The sequence below is a fragment of the Chrysemys picta genome, chromosome 7, assembly GCF_011386835.1.
Source record: "Chrysemys picta bellii isolate R12L10 chromosome 7, ASM1138683v2, whole genome shotgun sequence".
Lineage (NCBI taxonomy): Eukaryota > Metazoa > Chordata > Testudines > Emydidae > Chrysemys > Chrysemys picta.
The window spans coordinates 48,565,543-48,580,467 of NC_088797.1; the positions used below are offsets into that span (position 1 = coordinate 48,565,543).

The 14,925-nt window shown below is 46.8% G+C and overlaps 1 long non-coding RNA gene across 1 annotated transcript in view; it reads right to left on the bottom strand.

Moving 5' to 3' along the window:
- The window catches only part of LOC135972659 (uncharacterized), a 53,242-nt gene extending 38,317 nt beyond the window's left edge, over positions 1 to 14,925 (bottom strand). Inside the window, exon 1 of the long non-coding RNA XR_010589137.1 lies at positions 13,017 to 14,925. This is a non-coding gene — a long non-coding RNA (uncharacterized LOC135972659). The remainder of the gene's footprint in view (positions 1 to 13,016) is intronic.

A 14,925-nucleotide genomic window follows, 5' to 3' on the forward strand; every position in this document is an offset into this window, starting at 1 on the left:
GAGATAATTAGAGCATACCACAACCAGATGTCTGAAACACTAACCCATAAAAACAACGAGGAAATGCATCTGAAGAAGTGGGTTTTTTTACCCACAAAAGCTTATGCCCAAATAAATCTGTTAGTCTTTAAGGTGCCACCGGACTCCTCGTTGGTTTTTTTGGATACAGACTTACACGGCTACCCCTCTAATACTAACCCATAAGCATTCCTCAAATCAGAAACAGCTCTAAATATATTCACTCACATGACATCGGCCATGCCGCCCTTATTTCAGTCTAGCCTCAAACTCCAAAATGAACTATTGCCCTTGGAAAAATGCATACTCTAGTCCCAGAAACATTACTACTTCTCCTTAGAAATTCTGGCTCAGGTGAGCAAAGACTGATGGTGCATTCACCTCTACATCACCAGGTTAGCACAAGATGAAAGTATATTTCTAGGACTCAGTGGGATACCTTAAGACAAGAACAGTTACCAAGGAATGATGCTGGCAGTTGTTATTTTATATAACCACAAAGAATTCCCTATAGCTACCTAAAGAAGGCTGTCCAGTTCCCAAGAGATGACATTTCCATCTTTTTGCTTCATAGAGAGGTTGTGGACTAATTCTCCAGCGAATACAATACCAATCCTGCTTCTATCCTTGGAGTCTATGAAACCATTCCCAGAGGCCAGGGAACAGACTAAATCCTATTACTCCCTGAAGAGACTGTTGCAGAGATTCCTGATGGTTACAGAATAAATCCTATTCTCTCTCTAAAGAGATTGCGAAGCGACTCCCTGGAGACAGTATATCCTATTGTTCCCTGTATTTAGTGTGACTGCATTCCCAGGGAATGCAGTGTATAGCTTATTGCTTTCTGGGAACAGCGTGGACTTATTCCCAAGAGTATGCATCTTTGTCAGAGAGACTGCAGGTTAATTCCTAAGCTGTACTGTTGCCCACACAGACTGTGAGCTAATTCACAGGCCTGGCCAACCACAATTTTAAGATGTGCAAGATGGTATAATTGTAGTTTCAGGTTCTCACACACACGGATAGTTAGAGAGAAAGGATGGTCTTGTGGTTAAGACTCTGGTCCAAGACTTTGAAAAGTGGAGATAATACTGTGTCTATTTGACTAAGCTCTTTGAGGCAGGATCGGTCCATTATGAATTTGTCCAGCACCTAGCACAATGAAACCCTGATCTTCGGTATGGCCTCTGGGTACCACCATAACACAAACACATAAAGGAAAATCCCAGTTCATAATTAGTCAAAAATGGTCATGACGCCATAGCAGTGGAAGAGGCCTATTAGGTTATGTGATGCATTTGTTTGCAGCCTGATAGGTTAGTGATGCTGAGGTCTGAAGTAATGTGAGCTAAGGAGATCACACATGCTAAAAATGTAACTCTGCAGGCTGCAACTGAGTTCAGGGAAAACATTGAGTCTTCTGCCAAGTCAGTTAGATGACCAGTGCTGAATAAATAGCCTTTTCTGCCCCTTTAACTTCCCTTCCCTTTTAGTGTACAAGTTTACAAGGACAAATTGCGCTAGAAGCTTTGATGAAAACACTAGCTCCAGCTATCAGCAGGCACCAGTTCAGTTGTGCCTCAAACTAGAGATGTACATCAGTCTTGCTTTTTCCCCTCCCTGTAATCTGTGGGCCCAGTTCAGAGGTGACCTGTAAGACACTGTGAATCAGACTCCTGTACATGCTGGTATTCTGATCCAAGGGCCTGATCCAAAGCCCACTAAAATTGGGTCTGTCAGTTTCAGTGGGTTTGGATCAGAGCCTTAGCCTCCCACAGGCCAACTTCCTGATGCGTGGGAGGAGTGCGACAGAGCCTAGGTTGTTGGGATGTACCTGCAAAGGAGCCAGAAGAAAGTGTAAAATGATGTTAGCTAAAGCAGGTGGTGGCCTTCTCCTCCCCTGCAGCTTTTCTGGCTACAGATGCTTCCTTCTGGCCCCTTGGCATGTGATCCTTGGTGCCACCACACTAGGCTAGATTGGCCAAGGTCAGGGCCAGATTCTGATCACACCCCAGCATCAGAGCTTCGGTGATGGTCCAGTTCTGCATCTCCTACTCACATAGAAGTGTACTTTATGCAAGACTCATGGGAGTAAGTCTTGAGAACTGTACCCCAAGCCACATTTTCAGTAATGGCCACTAACTGGGGAGGTGGTCTGGATTTTTTTGGGGTGCCCAGCTTAAGGTATCCACCCAGGGCCTGACTTTCAGAGTTGCTGAGCAGCTGTAGCTGCCACTGATTTCAAATGGCATTGCAGGTGCTCAGCACCTCTGAAAAACCAGCTCCAAGGTGCCTCAGGAACTGGGACACCCAAAACCAGGGTCCACTTTTGAGAATTTTGACCTAAATAATAGAGACTGAGGGGAATCCAGAGGGAGCTTAAGCTGGTAAAATCTACCTGTTGACTCCAGCTTAGACTCCTTGCTGATTTAGGCTTAGTTAAAATCACATCTGAATTTGGCCCTGCATCTGCCTAAGGCTAGACCGTGAACTCCTTAGTCACGTTGGTGAGCAACAAGTCTGGTTGAAGGGTTTTTGGAAGAATGTTTTTCCATTGGAAAAATCCCATTTTAATGGGAAAAGGACATTTTTTTCATTGCAAAATTCCAGCATGAAAGATTTCAGGGGGAATTTTCAATTTAATTTCTAAGTTGTGGGGAAATATCCACCTTCTCGTTTCTCTTCTCTTCCACCCCCAAGAAGAGTTGTGGGGAGGGGAATGAGTTTTAAAAACATCACTCTTTTAAAGATCACTTTCTCACTTAGAGAGTTAAAAATGGAAAGAGACTAATTGTTTTCCAATGAGAACAGCTTCAAAGTTAGTCATTCCCCCCACCCTCCAAAAGGAAATTAAAATTTTTCACACACAAAAAAGTAGAATGCAAACAAATCTCTGGGTTCCCCCACCCCATTAAAGAGATTCGTCCAGCAATTCGTCACACAAGTTGTCCCAGGGCTCTTACAAAATCTGACCCTGAATATTTATGCAAGAGCAATAAGCAAAGTGTACATGCAGGTGTGCAGCAAATGGGGCATTCCAGTCACAATACGCAGACTAAGGCAAGGAAATATATTGTGTCCACCAACCTCCATCCCCTTTGCTGCTTCACACGTCTCCCCTCTTCGTGCTCTCACTTATATTTTGCAAATGGCTCATGAAAGTTCCCCACGCCAAGCATTCAATGGCCTATTAAAACTAAATGAACATTAATAAAGGGCAGAAGGCAATTTTCCACGATGCTCAGGCAGCACTATGAATTACTTTAAAATATTAACATTTTTTCTCCCGATTCCCTTTACATATGCCACACAGATTAATCATTTGTTTACCAAGCCAGTAACTCTGAAATAAATACACTTCTGAAAGACTAACCCTTACCCTTTATTCCCCATTTGCAGGCAAAAACAAAATAAAAATTCTTAAAAAGCCATCGCACCTTTGATTTATTTTCAGTGCAAATGAGAAAACATTGGAGATCCTTGGGATTTAGAGAGACAGATTTGGCAGCCTTTCATATTTACTTGGACTGGAAGGTATAATTTGAATCTCTCTCTCCAAACACACACCCACACAGGATTATTAGTGTAATATAGAGAGAGACAGGGGCTCAAGCCTACACTCTGTTTGAAGTCCAAGAGGGTCTTGCTGCTGAGGTCGCCGAGAGCAGAAGCGGGTCTGTGGCATGTTTTTATAACTATGTTTAGGGCCTATAGGGGCTCTAGTAGGCACTGAGGTCCAGTGGATAAGACCCTGGCCTGGAGCGTGAAAAGCAGGGAGTCCTATTCCTAGCTCTGATGCAGCGTGACCTTGGGAAAGTCACTCCATTGCTCAGTTAAATATTTGTAAGTTTTTTGGGGCAAAACCTGTCCCTTACTATGTGTGTTTGTACACATAGTTCAATCTCAGCTGCAGTCTGTAGGTGCAACCATAATACAAACAATAAGGCACGCAGGGGTTAAAAACTCCTGCGGAATCTAGCAATCTTGCTGAAGAATGAGATTTTGTGGCAGCTAATTTAGAAGTGTTGGTTTTCAGCTAATGACATAGAATAATAGAATCAGTATTGCTGCTCCTTGTATTATTTAGTTTGACATTAATTCAGTTTATTTTTATCCTCACAACAAAGAACTGACTCTTTGGGGATCTGGGCATTTGAATAAGGGACAGTTGGGGACTTTTAACACCTAGAGAGTTTAACGCAAACATCCAGCTAATGTGATTTGTTTCAGAGAGCTCAGTAGTGAAATAGTCAACAGTATGGGCTGCTAAGCACAAACATACAGAGGGCAGTTAAGCACTCAACTCCCATTATAAATCAGTGAAGACTGCTGGCTGCCTAACTTCCCTCTGGAGGAGATTTTCAAAGTCACAAAGTTGACAATGAAGATGTCATCTTTAGGTTTCAGAATTAACATTCATTGATATGGATAGGGCAGTTTATATCTCTCAGGCCATTAGTTCAAGCTGGCTGCAAGCTTAGAAGACATCATTTCATCCATTCATGTCTTCAACTGTTTCTCCAAAGCAATAGCTGCTAAAAGCATAATTTTATTTTAAATGAAAGCTGAAATTCTGGAGCATAATTCTTCAGGCGGGGGGGATTCTACAGTAAATTGCACAGATTAGGCCCTGACTGTATTAGCTGGCTCTCATTAACATTGATCTGTATCATCTTACACTATTTCTCCCCACCCCATCCCACTCCTCTACATTTACACCTTTGTATGCATTTTGTCATTGCTGGGTCCTCTCTTTGCAGCTGTCTTCTAAACTTTGATACAAAAGAATTTCAAGATTCAGTGATCTGATTTGTAGGAAACAAGCCATGACCCAGCCAATGCACTGACCCAACTGGACACGCAACTAGAAATGTTAAGCTAGAGATATTTTCATGCTTAGAGAAATGCCCAGTTATTTCCATGCTTCTATTTAAGGCCTTGATCCTGCAGGCTCCATGGACAGACCCTTGCCTCCATGTAGAGTCCCATTGAAGTCAATGGGGCTTCATGCAGGTGCAGGGATCCACCCACACAGACCAGATTGCAGGGATGTGGCACCTAAGTGTGCAGGGATGTCTTTTGCAACTACATGCTACTGCATTATAACCAATGAGTGAACATGTGCTATCAAGTGTTAAGGGGAACTTTTTGGAGTCCTGAGTTGGCTACACCATGCCATTTATAACTACACCTGCATGGGCATCCAGACACTCACAGAAGGAACATGGGCTCATGGAAACTAGAAGCTTCAAGCTGTTCTACGTACTGCATGCTGAGACAACATGAGATTATTCTATACTTGTAAAACTCAATTGCAGGAGCAGATTTACCATTAAACAAACCATGCAGTGGCACATGCCCCCCCAAAACAGGGGGGCCCCCAAATGTGGCAGCGAAGCAGGGCTCAGGCAGGCAGGCTGCCTGCATGCCGTGGCCGGTGGCCCCACACCACCCCCAGAAGCAGTCGGCTGCTGGCACATCTCTACGCACCCCTGGCAGGGGGAGGCGGCTCCAGTCACTGCCCCCACCCCAGGCAGCGCACGGAGACCCACTGTCCCCCTCCCGACTAGGGGCATGCAGAGACATGCCAGCAGCAGTGCAGCGGGGCTAAGACGGCTCCCTGCCCACTTTGTCTCCCTCCCCCTGTGCCACGTCACTCCTGGAAGCGGTCAGCATGTCCCTGCGGCCCCTGGGGGGGGGGGGGGGGGGGAGGGTGTCTCCACGTGTTGCCCCCGTCCCGAGCGCTGACTCCGCAGCTCGCATTGGCCGGGAATTGCGGCCAATGGGAGCTGCGGGGGCGGCACCTGTTGGCAGCGGCACACGGAGACCCCCCTGGCCCCCCCTACCTAGGAGCCACTGCCGGGGGGAGGGGGGTGCTTTGGAAGCCACGCCGCCCAAGGTAAGTGCCGCCCTTCTGACCCCCTCCCACATCCCAACCCCCCGGCCAGCCTAGAGCCTGCACCTCGCACCCAAACTTCCTCCCAGAGCCCGCACCCCTCACCTTCTCCTGCATCCCAACCTCCTACCCCAATCAAGGTATCTCACTTTATTTTCATTTACTGGCTGGCATAATGGGATACAAGGAGCCAAACTCACTGATGGCATAAATGAGTGTCAGTCTATTGGCGTCAATTGCATTGCACCTGCAATTTGTCCCCATCCCTCTAGCCCTGCAGGGCTGACAGACACCTTCTTGAGTTTGGTAGGCTAGCATTTCACAGGCAGGGAGCAAAAGGGGTCCGTTTATTGGAGGGATTCAGAAGCCAAGAGAGGTCTTGTACAGCTTGGCAGTTCCGAACTACGTTATTTTCTTCCATGCAGACCCTGCATCTCAGCAGTTGTTCCATGCAACCCCTCAGAATGCGGCTACTCATCTCTGTTCACCTGGCTGCTCAGCCCGCAGAGAGAAACAAACCCACAAGGTACGGATCCTACTGCTTATCATTTTCCAAGACTACAAGACCAGCCCTCAGCTGGCGCTTATTGGCACAGCTCCAGAATCTGGCCCTTAGATTTTAAATGGCACAAAACCTAGTGTTTTCTCCTCCCTACGGGCTTTGGAGTCGGAAGGCAGAGTCCTAGCATTGTTTAAATTATTTAGCCCTTCCCTTTCAACATTGCTTGGGTTAATTTCAGAGTCATCAAGCCGAGCATCGAATGACACATACATTGAGGATAACTAGAATTGTGGGATCCCCAGAGCTTTCGGGGGGGGGGGGGAGGAGCCTTGATTCCTTCAGTCCCACTTTGCATCACTGACACCAAGAGCACCCTCTGGGAAGTATCACTCAGGTGAGAGCACAGAAATGTTCACAGAGCATAGCGATGGGAATGGTACAGACGGACAGACAGACACAACAACCCTAGTCACCACCACAGAGATATTCAAGCAACGCTGGTGTGTCTCAACACTGAGCTTTGGAAGAGGCAGCTTTTAAGGTATAAGTTCATGCTGCAAAAACATTTAGCTAAGGAAGCTTGGGCCAGATTTTTAAAGGTGTTTAGGTGCCTAACATGGGAGCTAGGCCCTATGTGGAATATTTTCAAACTTGGGTGTCACAGCTCGCACCAGTGTCAACAGCAGCTGCGGATGCTCAGCAACTCTGACAGTCAGGCTAGATCTACAATATGGGCTCTACAGCCGCACAGCTACAGTGCCACAGCTATGTGGCTGTAGCACAGCCACTTCCTGCATCAATGAAACAGGTTTTTCCATAGATATCGTTAATCCTTCTCCCCCCACCACCCAAGAGGCAGTAGGTAAGTCGACAGAAGAGTTCTTCCGTTAACCTAGCTGCGTCTACCTGAGGGGCATGGGCAACGGGTATAATGGGCCAGGGGAGGCCCTGCCCACACTCTGCCCCGAGGTCCTGCCCTCGCACCCCTCTCTCCCCAAAACTGGTGGGAGCTCAGCTCAGGCCAGCAGCCTGGGCTGGGACAGACAGGTCAGCCAGAGCTCCTCCGGCCACGGTGGGGGGAAGGGTGGGGCCTCAGGCAGAAGAGCTGGGGGGCTAGCTTTCCTGAAGGAGGGGTTCACACACCATCCATGCTGAGGGGTTAGGTCAATCTAACCATGGTGCTGAGGGCACAAAAATTTTCACTGCCCTGAGTGACATAAGTAGGTCAATCTAATTTTTAAGTGCAGACGAGGTCTTATTCAGACACCCAGATTTGAACATTTATTCCCATATAATTCCTTGAAAATCTATATAACACCTTAATGCCACTGGTGCCTACATATCAAAGTAAGCAAGGCCTTAAAAAAAACTCCAGTCTATGAAATTTTCTAGTACCCTCCTGGGGAAGGGAAGAGTAGGTTGAACCCGAGTTTAACAGGTGCTGTAAAGATCCAGCAAATGTGGAGTTAGGTTTGTGCATAGCAGATTTTAAAAAAACCAAAACCCCCATTTCTCTTGAGTGAAGTTCTCTTGTTAGTCATTTGGAACATCTGTGGAATAGCAATGTACCAAAGTTATCAGCTATTCTGTCGCGCTGTCTGATTTTGAAACCTTGGTGACAGTGGAAGCTAAAGAAATAAGAAATACATGGTTTTAATGAGGGCAGAGGTGATAGCACTTATAAGACTGCAGAAATCTCGATCTTCTTCCCAGCAAGAAAGGCTGTGTAATTAACATGCAACAGCAGCACTGGCACTTTCACGCTATTATGCGAAGAAACTAGATCCCAAGTATTTATACAGCCCTGTGGGTAGGCTGGGCCTGATTCTGAGCTAGGTGACAAGGTATAACAGCAGGAACAACTCCACTGATGTAAGCGCAGAGATGCCTGCATAGAAGTGCTGTGAGATCAGACTCAGGCCTGTTCTCAGGCCACCTTGAGTACTTCTCACCCACATGTTCTTAAAAATAACACGGTAACAATTGATCTTGGATATTACTGGGGAACCTAGGCTAATACAGTGAGGCTCATTGTCCCCCTCTAGTGGCTGGGTCACATATAACATGTTCATGTACTACTGCTACTCCTGTATTTGAGGCTGCAGAGGCATGTGCTTTTAGATCCAGAGGTCCTGGGTTCAGTCTCTGCAGGTGACCTAACCTGGGATGTCACTGCAAGTGGTACAAAGAGCCACACTGTGTTAGAATGCGTAACAGGGTGACTTTAAATGCTAGAGCCTTGAGAAAGGTTTAACATGGTGCATTCAAGAAAACAATTCACTTGATGTAAGTTGGGGATGGATAAACCACCAGTTTCCTTTTCCCTGGGGCTGGAGCAAATTGCAATCCTGCCTACTTCTCCTCCAATTCCACATTCTTTCCCCCCCCCCCCCCCCTGAGAAATTTGGAACAAAAAAAACTCTTCATTTGAAAATTTTCAATTGAAAAATATCAGTTTCCTCGCGGGAAGTTTAGAACCTACTTGAAACAAAATTTTCATTTCAAATTGACATTTCAGACAGAAACAAAAATTTGTCATTTCATCCTCAAGTGTTTCATTTCACTGTTTTCTTAAAAATCAACATTTCACCTTAAAATGACATTTTGTTTATGGAGTTTTTTTTAACGTTGCAAAACTGATGTAACAACATTTCAAAATGGAGATGAACATTTCTGCTTTGTTTTGAAATGTCAATTTAAAAATGAAATTTTGTGCTTCAGAATTTCCCATGGGAAAATGTTTGTGTCAGAACTGACATTTTGCTGCAAAACAGTTTAGTTTCAACAAAGTTGTGTTGTACTTTCTGCATGAAGAATTCTGACCAGCTCTAAACTATAATTTCACCCTGCTTTTTCAGGAGGCCTTTAACAAGCTGTTACCCCTTAGAAGCCACTTCTTGACCCAAACCAATCTCTACTAGGCAGTTTCTCTTCCCTTATCCTACTTAAGGAGTATAACCCTTTCACTGTGCACTCTGGCACTGGGTATAAAACCCCCATCACAACTCTTCCAATGCAGTTCCTGCCCTAGACATAGGCTTGGAATCTGCAAAACTCCAAGGACCAAGCAAATGACAGAGTGCTGTACCTACAGTAACACCATTGTGATCAATACCCATATAACTACCAGTTGTGCAGTGTACTCCAGTGTAGTAATAATGATCAAACATTTATGTAATGCCACAATAGGCTTTTCAATATTCCACTGGTTGACTGTTCAAACTATACAGGAAACACTTCACCCACCTCTGAAATGCATCCACCACTTGTGGATAAATATGACAGCAATAGGAATTAATAATACAGTCAGGTTTTGATGTCCTCTTCTCCTCTCTCCATTCTATTTTCCCTTCTGGTTTAAAGCCCCCTCCCCACCATTTTTCTCCTCGTACCACAGCTTGAGCTGCTTTTAGACATTGGTTTAGCCTTCAGTTATCATCTTTGTATTTTTTAGAACAATTACAAATCATGATTCACACAATTATTGAGCATGATTGTTTCAAAATATAGCCCAAATGGTAATTTTTAAGTGATTCATAAATGCACCTTTTCTCATAATGCCTCAAACAACAATCCCTTAATTGCCTATGCATATATTTTAAGTAATTTTAAAAATAGCCAAGAATTAACATAATGCATCATATACCACATTTGCAGCATCTTAAGCTACTCTGTATATTCCTTCCTCCCTATCTATTTGATTCTTTTCCCTTCTCCTATTTTGTCTATATGATGTCACTTGCGGCAAAATTGCCATTGACTTCAGTGGAATCAAGATTTCTCCCTTGTAAAGTTCTTTTGGGATAGGGACCTGTCTTACACATGAGAAGTGCCTAGCCGATATCAGGAACTAGCTACCTAATAATTATTGTATCAATAAGCAATTGAATCAAAACATAAAAATGTTTAAGAAACTAGCAACAAAATCAGACATCATGTTTCTTTTCATTTCATTAGACTAATCAATAGATTACATGAAGAAGAGGTGTGGTGTATTGTACTATCTGAGCCACAGAAAGTCTGTAGATGCTGATTGGTGTCCAGCCCTTGGAAAATTTTAATTTTTCATTAACAAGTTGAATCCTGAACATTTTTAGAGAAAACCCAAAATATTGTGATTTTGGAAATGCTGCTATGGGGGCTCCTGGGAGTTGTAGTTCAGGTGCCTAGCACTCCCTTTTATCTCTATAGGCTGGGATCCCTGATTGGACTACATCTACCATGATGCACCATGGTCTCCCTCCTTGGAGAGGGTAGCAACGTATTATGGGAGTCCCTGGCTATGGTACACCATGGGAGATGTAGTCAGGAGGGGAAAAAATCAGGACATTTTTTGATCAGTCCCAATATCTGTTAACTTCCACCCATAGGCAGCACTTGAAATTCTTTCTGAGCTGCAAACAGCAAATAGAGGGCAACATGGTCATACATATGGAGAGTCTGAGCCGCTCCTGCTCTGCATCTTTGGTAGCCATTTATACTTGTGCAAAGTGAATGCAAAACCTCCAGTTGAAATCACCGGGCAAGGACCCCAATCATCCAAAACAGAAATTGTTAATTACAACCTGTTCTCTTCTAATATAGCCAGCAAGTGAGATTTCCAGGAAAATTAGCTACCTGGAAATAGCCAGCAGCCATACTTTTTTGCGAGGGGGGGTAAATGGAAGACAATTTAGGTTGAAGTCCAAATTTCAAATCAGAATCATTTTGAAGTGACCTGTAACTCACACTGTTTGATGGATTTTTCCCCTCAAACTCTACAGAAACATTCTCTTCTGCCTGCAGAGTAAACTTGGCAATTTTCAAACCAAACCAGTTTTCCAAGCCAAAGTTATAATAGGGCTTTCTACTCAAAGTTGATTGCAACACTATGGAGTGACAACTGCACAATAAATACTTCTCTCTTCTATGGTGCTTTTTGTGCATAGATCTCTAATCGCTTTACAAATGAGGGCAAATATTTTAAATATTTAAATATTAAAATAAAATATTAAAATATTAAAATATTTAAATATTAAAATATCTCATTTTACAGATGAGGTATAGAAGGTAGGTCTCCTGACCCCCCATCAAGTGTCTTAGCCATTGGGCAACAAGCCAGCTGGTTTCATCAACCCTTTAATCTCTCAGTTTCATCAGCAGATCTCCATGCACAGTATATAACCTCAGTGTCAGGAGTGAATGATGTCAGGCACCAATTAGCTATAAGTTGTTACACTTCAGTAACCAGTCATTCCTGAGAGCATGGGACGGAAAGCACTGAGAGGCAACTCCTATGACCAGCAACCAGCCTGAGAAACTCAGCAAGGCACGGGGCAGATGCATGGGAGACTGGGGCAGTCAGCAATGCCACAACACAATCCATGCAGTGGCTTCAGAGCCGTTCCTTGGAGGCTACTGCAGCCTAAGAGGGGAAATAGTTTACGCAAGCCCCTCAGCTGGCATAGGACCAGAGACTCCACATAGTACAGGATCCCCCAGACCCATCTGTCCTCCAGCCACCACCCATCCCCTGCCATGCAAGATCCACTGCAGCACCAGGCTCCATGCTGAACTGCTCCCCGAAATTCTGCCCCTCCTCCATGCAAACTGCTTCCAATGCAAAGGGGCCTTTGCAGCTGTAGAGCAGGGTTTGCCCCTGAGTGCAGGGTGATTGTTCTTTAAAAGGATTTGGAATGACATTGCAGTCTATTTAAGAACAGGAAATGTAGCCAGCTGGAATGGCCCAGTGGTCCATCTAGGCTGGTGTCCTGTCAATGCCAGATGGTACAGAGTAAGGCAAAATGCTCCACTAAAGTAATTCATCTTGCAATGTTGTACCAGGATGGGAGGGGTCACTCGCTGACCCTAGGGTGACCAGATGTCCTGATTGTATAGGGACAGTCCTGATTTTTGGGTCTTTTTCTTATATAGGCTCCTATTACCCCCCACCCCCTGTCCTGATTTTTCACATTTGCTGTCTGGTCACCCTAGCTGACCCACTTTTGTCCTGGAGCCCAGGGATTGATACCTTCCTCTAACTAGAATCATGTGGATGCTAGTCTCTGCCTTGTAAGCATCAAATCCTGCCTTTTGAAACATAGGTTAGATCCTCAGCTAATGTAACTGGGTACTGGCGTCAATAGAGCTACACCAAAGTACAGCAGCTGAGGATCTGTCCATTAAAATGAGTTTCCATTTAGAAAAGTGACTGTTCAAACAGCATCACTGGGGTCCATGTTTATTGCCTCTCGCAGATTCATTTCATGATTGCAAAGATGGTTCTCCTGAGAGCAGAGCGCCAGGGTAGGCTGCTTTTGGCTCACACATCATCACCAGTAATGAGGTGTGAACAGGCCGAGCTCCACCCATGCAAACCCATTCTGGTGCTTTGAAGGCAAAATCTGACTGGCAAAATATTTAGCCTGAGCTAGAAGCAAGCCAGAAGAGCAGCAGCAACTGCAGCAGTGTCCAAGCTTAGGAGCAAACCAGATCGAGTTTCAGATTCCAGGTTACAGGCCAGATGCCTCAAGGGCTGAGTTTGAATGCTACAGGATTCCTTATTGCCCTTCCCTGGTGCATAACCCTCCCCTTCCAAGCTAGCCAGTGTTTCATACCCACTTTGCTCTGATGTAAATGACCACAAAAGATACAGGGCAGCAGAGGTCCAGACTTCCCATTGCTTCCAGACATGCCCTGCAGGAGCTCCAAAAGGCAAATGCAAAGTCTCCCAGGGCACAGCAGCTGTAACGCCTCTGTGCTTCTCCCTGGCTGGGTTCACTCTGCTGCAACACGAGAAGGGAGAGAGACGGTGACCCGGCCTCAGCTCACATAGCCACGCACTCTCTCTGTCCAGGCTGTGATTGTACCCGGCCCCTGTGAAGACGTCTCACGTAGAGAAGCGTCCGATTACTGATCAGTGGAGCCAATTGGCTAGGGAGTTACTGAGACCCAATAAGTAGAGCCGGGGGGTGGGGCCTGTAGGTTAGTGCTCTGGGCTGCCGGGTGCCTCGCTAGCTGGAAAACACAAATTAGTGCTAATCGCATCATGCTTTTTTTCTGCACCAGGCTGCCTTCCAGAGTGAGCCACACAGCAATCCAAATCTGTGGGTCATTTATAGGGGTTTTGTAAATTTCACTGACAGACAATACCTGAGGAAGGGTCCCCTCTCCCCAGTGAAACCAAGCCCAGAGTATATAGGAATAGGGTCATAGCCCTTTAACTAGCATGAGCTCTCCAGTGGTGATCACCCCATTCTACGTCTCACAGCCCAGCCAGGGCAGCAGTGTACATGCGGCTAGGCCTGGCGTGCTGCACATATTCAGTAACACAGTTTTCAGGATGCCTCCCCCCCCCCCCCCAATGCCTGTGTGGTTGCTTCATATTATGTTTATTGTGTACATAGGCATGTGCAGCCCATTTCATTAGGATGTGCACCCAGGGAGCCCTGCCCTAGCCCCACCCCCATTCACTCCCTCCTACTTCCCGCCCCCTGACTTCCCCCCTCAGAACCTCCAACCCCCCTGCTCCTTGTCCCCTGACTCCCCCCAAGGACCCTATCCCCTACCTGTCCCCTGACTGCCCCGACCCTTATCCACACCCCCACCCCCTGACAGGACCCCCAGAACTCCCGATCCATACACCCCCCCCCGCTCCCTGCCTCCCCCAACCCCTCTCCACACCCCTGCCTCCTGACAGCCCCCCCCAGAACTCCTGACTCATCCAACCCCCCCAGCTCCTTGTCCCCTGACCACCCCCTCCAGAGATCCCCCGCCCAATAACTCCCGCCCCCCAGGACCCTCCTTGCTCCCTGTCCCCTGATTGCCCTGACCCCTATCCACCTCCCGCCCCGAGAGACCCCGGGACTCCCATGCCCCATCCAACCCCCCCTGCTCCCTGACTGACCCCTCCAGAGACCCCCCGCCCCTAACCCCCCCCCCCGGATCTCACCCCCATCCAACCCCCCCCGTCCCCTGACTGCCCCCACCCGTTATCCAACCACCCTGGCCCCAGTCCCCTTACCATGAGATGAGGCTCCTAGCCTCCCCGTGGAGCCAAACACTGCCCCGCGGGAGCACGCAGCCCCGGCCCCCAGAGCACTGCGCGCACGGCGACATAGCTCCAGGGGAGGGGGGAAGGTGGGGGAGGGGCCGGTGGCTTGCTGCGCTCAGCTGGGTGCTCCGGCCCGGGAGCGCGGACCCCACGGCTTGCCGCATCGGGGAGTGGAGCCATTTGCCCACCCCTGCATTAGGGTGTGCCTGGGCACACCCGGCACACCCCGTGTGCACGCCTATAATTGTGTAAAGAGCAAAGGACACAACAGGATCATAGCTGGCCACCATCAGTGTCATAATGCAGGTGATTGCTTCTGTTTGGGCACAGGCCTGGCTAGCTGATGCAGGCTGGCATTGCCCGGGGCTAGAACTTGCAGCTGACTGCCACGTTCTCGGTGGTGCCTTGTTGGGCTCTTCCACTCTCCTGCCCATGGGCAGTAGATGATGCCATGATTACAGAGCTCTGTAAATTCCT